The sequence below is a fragment of the Crocodylus porosus genome, unplaced genomic scaffold, assembly GCF_001723895.1.
Source record: "Crocodylus porosus isolate Cpor-Errol unplaced genomic scaffold, CroPor_comp1, whole genome shotgun sequence".
NCBI lineage: Eukaryota > Metazoa > Chordata > Crocodylia > Crocodylidae > Crocodylus > Crocodylus porosus.
The window spans coordinates 7,672,939-7,679,259 of NW_017728932.1; the positions used below are offsets into that span (position 1 = coordinate 7,672,939).

Below are 6,321 nucleotides of genomic sequence, written 5' to 3' on the forward strand. Positions count from 1 at the left end.
AGTCATGCATGACACTTCTGTTTCCTGAGAATGGGAAGGACTTCCTGAATCAATTCTAATTGCAAAGGGGATGAGATGGACAAGTATGTGCACTCGCACCCAATTTCATTTTTGATACTAAAAGTTAACAGGCTCTTGATGTGAGCAAGTAAGTTCTTATGACAAAATTAAGTTTTAATATTCTATTTCCAGGCCCTCCTGGCCTCTTTATGGCAAAGGTGTAATTGAATAGCTTTCAAAGTAGGTTTGGGGATAATCTTCAGTGCTTCAATCCCACAGTGTATTGAAGGTGTGAGCTGGGAGGTAGATGAAAATTGTCATCTGTAAAGCGGAAGAAGAAATGATGACTTGTTCACCCCCCCCAAGACTCCTTTTTTCCAAGCTACTCTGTGCCCACATGGACTTGTGATGGAGTCATGCTGTACATGGTGAGTGTGAGTGAGCACCTACACAGCAGCTTTCAGTGCTGGACCATACACAATGCTAGCATTGGGAGTTGGCCTAGTCTCAATTCTCTGTTGGGGCAAGTAGCAGTTCCCATGTAGTAATGGTCAACCCTGGGGCCCGCTACTTCAATGGTAGTCTTTCCGTTGACTTGCTATAGGTGCCACATCATGCTGTGTGTCTTCAGGCAAGTAGTGGGATGCAACGGACAGGTTTGCTGGTGCCAAATATTTCAGTGGTGGGCCAGTGCCAGAGAAGGGTGGGAGCTGGCATACTAAGTTCTCTGTAACTTTTTGGGCTGCACTTTCAAATATTGGTCTCTAACATTAAACAGTCAATGCAATTGTTCAGCCAAGACCTCTTTTTTATGTAATCACAGGCTTTAAAACACGTAAATCTATTTTCAAAGCACACACTTCCCCAAACTGTTACATATTCCTCAGGAAAGGAAAGGGTTTCAGTCCTAATAGTTCATGCAAATCTAGTTTTCTCTCCTGCTTAGGCTTGCATATCAATGACTGTTTCTAACTAAGGGGGGGAAAGAAATTTCATCCCTCATCAAAAGAAAAAAACCTTTATTTCTATTGCATAAATAATGGTAAAATTAAAATCTTTTTATACAGATTATATATTTACAATGGTGTTTGGTTAGAGGAAACAGCCGGTACATATGGCATTCTGTTTTCCTTTATACACTTTTTTATACACGCAGATAACTTGTAATAACATAGAATTGAAGTTGCATGCCAAGTTAATTTATATTACTATTTACAGCATTTTTGTACAAAGGGTTTTCTTTTTACCATAATGCTGCTGACTGTGTGTGTGTGTGTGTGTGTGGCTTTTAATTTAAAAAAACCCACCATGTCTTCAGTTAGCTATCAGTTTTTAAGAGTGAATAAGAAATGGAGAGGAAATAGTGATGGATGCAACAGCGATGGAGAGAGAGACAAATTAAACTCTTAATGATAGATCTCATATGGCTGAGCCACAAGGCATCAATTATTCAGGTATTACAGTAGACTAAGTGTCAGCAGGTCTGATTCTGATCTCGCTTTGTTTCCATCCATTGAGTTTATTGGAGTTACTCCTGATTGCACTGGGGTGGGTATCTGAGCAGAGAATCAGAGCCATAAGTTTACGTCAGTTGACAGGATGCGAGAGAACAGGAGTCGCTGAATAAAGCTGCCATTGTTCGGCACCTCTAGAAAAGGGTGGCAGGAAATCTGTTTCTGGTCCTATCCAGAACACTACGGTAATATAACCTCTTGTTTATGGTTTAAAATGAAAAGACCTGATCCTTCAAACCTGCGACCGCTTAATTTTGAAATCAGTAGGCCTCATTATGGTGCTGGAGTTAAGCATGTGTAGCTGGCGGGACAGGGGCTTTAGGGGAGAGGTATCTCCAGTTCTGCTGTCTGGTCACATTTTGAAATATTGGGCACTTTTACACGTGCTCCAGAGCGCGGTCTGATTGGAAGGCATCAAAGCGGACTCAATCGACTGAGCCTGCAGGAGCCTTCTGATCAGCCTGCTGCTGTGTCTTGGGTATTCAGTGTCGAATAAGCTTTAGTTAAAGAGCCCCGCTACCATTTTGAAATGCGAGACATTGAATACATGAGACACCGTGGGCGTTTTCATTAGAGTGGCTCTGCAGCACGTGTATAGGCACCCTTTCATTTTAAATTAGCACAAACATTGGCATGAGTTGTTTTTTTTTATGGCCCTCCTCCTGCCATGGTTCAGGCGGTAGCTACGTGAAGGTCGGTTCTGGTGCTCCTGGCAGTTATCCTGGGTGGACTATGTGAACCTACAATCTTCAGCGACTAGTTCAACTGGTCGTACAACCTGCTGTTTTTTGACCTGCTTTGCTTATTTTATACCCAGTGCAGTTTTATTCGTTCACCATCGTAACGTGCCCATGCTGGTTTGAGATTCACTCCCAGGCTTTTGGATTAGGATGTTAAATAATGTGTGGTGGGTGTCGTCTTTTGAGGTTTTTTTCACCGTTTGACGTTGCTGTACTGTGAATGATACCAGGGAAGCCTTTAAAGCTTTTTTCAGAGATGCTGAGGGCCCATAATTCCAGCTGAAATCGGGGAGGAAAGACTTGGCATCATCCAAAAATCAGGGTTTGCCTTAAAGTCAGAAATCCCCTGCCGGAACAAAAATCAGAGCTAGCCAAAAAAAACCCCAGATAACCAAAAGCATAACTTGCTCCAGCTAAACAAGAACCATTACCACTACCGGATAAGGTGTTAGTTTGCCGGATTTCTAGAGAGCAGGTCAGACAATGAGACACTTAACATATGTCTGCTGCAGTTCAGCAGGGTCGTACACTTGAGCATTCATGAAGGCTCAAGACAAAGCCAGTCTTTACAGAAATACAAGGGAATCCCTTTGTATACCTTTTCAGTTAATCAGGAAGCCCCTTTTTTCTTCTTCTGTATTCTGCTCCTTAAAAAGCTGAACATTCACCTAGAGAAGTGGTGAAATCTCCATCCTTGGAGGTTTTAAAGGCCCAGCTCCACAAAGCCCTGGCTGGGGTGATCTAGTTGGGGACGGTCCTGCTTTGAGCAGGGGGTCGGACTAGATGACTTCCTGTGGTCCCGTCCCACCCTGATTTTCTATGATTCAAACAGGAAGCAGTGATCAGTCAAACACCGCCCCATCTGCCAACATACTTGCTTTGTCTTAAGACTCAGGGATGCAAACCTGTACAGGCCATTGTAATTTTTTGGTCTGAGGAGCTTCTGGAGGTGTAGATTAACGAGTTCCCAGTCAACTCGAGCTAAATTGAAAGTAAAATGACACTTGAAACTGAAATAAGAGTAACCACAGACAGTTTTTCACTAATTTAACTAGGTCTTTTTCTTTACTTCTTTCTTCTAATTTGCACCTTTTTAGAGAAACCAAATATGGCCACGATTGCATAAGGCAGCCCAAATTCATGCAGTTAGTAGCTCGGTTACTGTTTGACCAGCTCCGATCAGTCTGGACTGCGTGGTCTTTTCAAAGGAAAAAACCAGCGTGTTTCACCAACACTGGCACACATGTCGTGTATAGCGAGGGTTGCCATAGCGATATCCTTTTCACAGCGAATTGCAGCGTGGAGCAGCCACTTAAATTCCCATGTAACTGGCAAATGCACAAGTTTTAGCGCTTTCTCTGACAGCTCGAACTTGCTGCTTCCAGTCCTAGTGTTCTTAATAAGTTAATTAGCACTTAAATAGGTTTTCTGTTTTCCAAAAAGTGTTTGATTCATCCTGCTTCCTTCCTTTCCCCAAGCTCCCCCCGTTGGGTTACAATCCGAACATTACGGCACTACTTTATTTACTGTCGGTAAAAGCAAACGTGTCATTATTTATACAAAGCCGAATAGTCTGTAAACAGATGTTTTCGGAAAAGAAGCAAGTCAAGTGGCTTCATAGTTGTGCACTGCTTGGAAGAGAGGGAGGTCCAATATCTCTGAACATTGCCTTATTCTGTTGGCTGAATGGGATGTAAAAAATAGGTTTATGAGGAAAGGGATTTTGGCATGACGAACCCTTACATTGTTGTGCACTGCTGCTCTGGCCAGTGGAATCGATCACTACTGACCGAGTCCTTTTTAAACCTCGAGATCCATTTTTTGGCTAGCTATAGGGGGGTGAAGCAGGAGTCTTCTATTAAGATCCCAGCATTGCTCAAAAAACCATAGAAATTTACCCCAATCCTGTACCACTGAACTTAACAGGGAGGGCTTTGGGGGTTTTTTCAGTCAACCCTCTCAACAATGGCCGTTGACAGCAATGGTTGATTAACTGCTGTGCAGTAGTAATTGTAGTTTGGTTTTACAAATGGAGTAGCCAGATCTAGAAACATTCTGAAAATGAACTGCATCTATCAAGTTTTGTAGAAATGGTTCTGGAAATTGGAAAAAGCTTAGTCATAAAGGTTTGGCTTAGTAATAGATCGCTTTGACTAGCTGGAATTATTACATGCATTAATCAGCAGGAGAAATTGAGGAGCACAAAGAAACGTGGTCTACCACTGTGCATCCGTCACGCACTGTAGAAGCTTATGCTCCTAGAGTGAAAAATAGACCCAAACTTGCTATCTGCAGCTGTAACTACTGGTTTAGGATAACCTGGTCCCAAACTTTCTGAACTGAGTCATGCAATGCTATGGTTGTTGAGAGTGTTGCACAGATGTCTCCTCAGACTCTCCCATCCAACGTTGCTATGCATGCTGCACACTTATAATATGCAGGAATTTTGAGGGCCAGATTTATCCTAGCCCGAGGTTTACCAAGCTCCTATCGTTGGGGTGAGGGCTCATTGTTTGGAATGACTAGGACTTTGTTCCTAAAATCGCGGTGTCTGGGGAGCTTCACTTGAGAATCTGAGAAGAACAAAACTTTGAAAACGTGCATCTGGCCACAGTAAAAATCTAACCTCCTTATTTCTAAATAAATTGTTGGGCAGAATAGTGAGGAGAAACCCAAAGCCATAGAACTGATAATCATGGCATTACATATTTAAGTCCTTTATACGTAGCCTAATAAATTCTAGTAGCAGCAACATAATACTTATGCAGCACAATATTAAATCGCAGCTCTTCACACACAAACTAAAAGAAACACAAAACTCCTGTTGAGCCCCTAGCACTGATTATGGAAACTAGGAATGACTGAAATGAATTGGAAATGCAAAATGATGTTGACTTGTGACTACTTCTTCCCCATTTCATCAAGAGCATCTAGTCGACCAGTGTTGACCGGTGATGTATCTGGGACCGAGTTCACTCTGGCAAAATTCTCACTGATGATATATAGGCAGCTCTTTTATCTGAAGCACAGCCTTGGGATTTGGCATCCGTGATCAAATCTGTCTCTGTATGAATTGGGATTGGATCAGGCTGCACTTGCGTCCAGCCTCAGTAAGTACCCTGACAAATCCTGACTTCTAACGTTCAAAAGGCACCAATATTGTCCATCACTCCTGCAACCACAAATACTGTAAGTGATAAACATCCATGAAATATCTACAAAACACTGATAAACATCACCCAGTGATTGTACTTCGTTCTGATGAGGCCTCCGTTACCATGCCCCTGAGACATGCAACTGTCATCTACATTTTAAGGTGTAAAGACCGCAATGCTTGTTATCTATGGAGTTCGACGCAGACCACAGTTTTAAATGAATTTCTGTTCCTTAGCAATGAGAATTGTGCGCTCAAACCTCTCCTAAGATTTTGCTTTGTTTCTGAAGTCTGATCCTGTCCTACAGCAAAAGTAAATCGCTCGCTCTTCGGGGACATGTAACAGTTCTCAGAGAACGGTCCGCGGTTGACCCCACATTAGTCACAGTAGAACAGCGTGCGTGGCAGGAGAAGCTGGGAGAGGGAGCAGCGATGCTATGCCAGGCATGCGCATGCGCGCACAAAAAAATCAGCACAGCTGTTTTGAAAGAGAGGGCTGGGTCACTCCGAAACAAGGGAGAAAGAACAATAGAAATTGTGGATGTAGGCTTAAAGGAAAATGAACAGAATCATGAGTGAACGCCTTGATCTGGAGACTGACTGGCTGCTGAGAGGTGCGGGGAGAAAGAGAAACCGAATAAAGAGCAGAAATAGCCTGTGGTGACCGCTTTCAAATCAAGCAATTTAAAAATACCCATTAAACATTACAGACCAAACTGGTATCCCAAGATAGATGCACGGTGAGTGTTCAGCATGGATTAGGGTTTGAGCTGCTGGCTCTGCTAGAAGGGAACACCACTGAGGTGGGGACAGGAAAGAGATGGAAAAGGCTTATGAAAAAATTCTGCCTGGCTGGGTAGCAGGCTTGATGGACTTGACTTTACATTGCTGCTTTCCAACCTCTTTTTTTTGG

At 42.9% G+C, this 6,321-nt stretch overlaps 1 long non-coding RNA gene across 1 annotated transcript; it reads right to left on the minus strand.

The window, feature by feature from the left end:
- Positions 1-2,439: 2,439 nt before the first annotated feature.
- Positions 2,440-2,984, minus strand: LOC109317048. Its single transcript, XR_002102962.1, has 2 exons — positions 2,853-2,984; positions 2,440-2,818 (listed from the first exon to the last, which is right to left on the minus strand). It is a non-coding gene; the product is annotated as an uncharacterized LOC109317048 (long non-coding RNA).
- Positions 2,985-6,321: the final 3,337 nt, after the last annotated feature.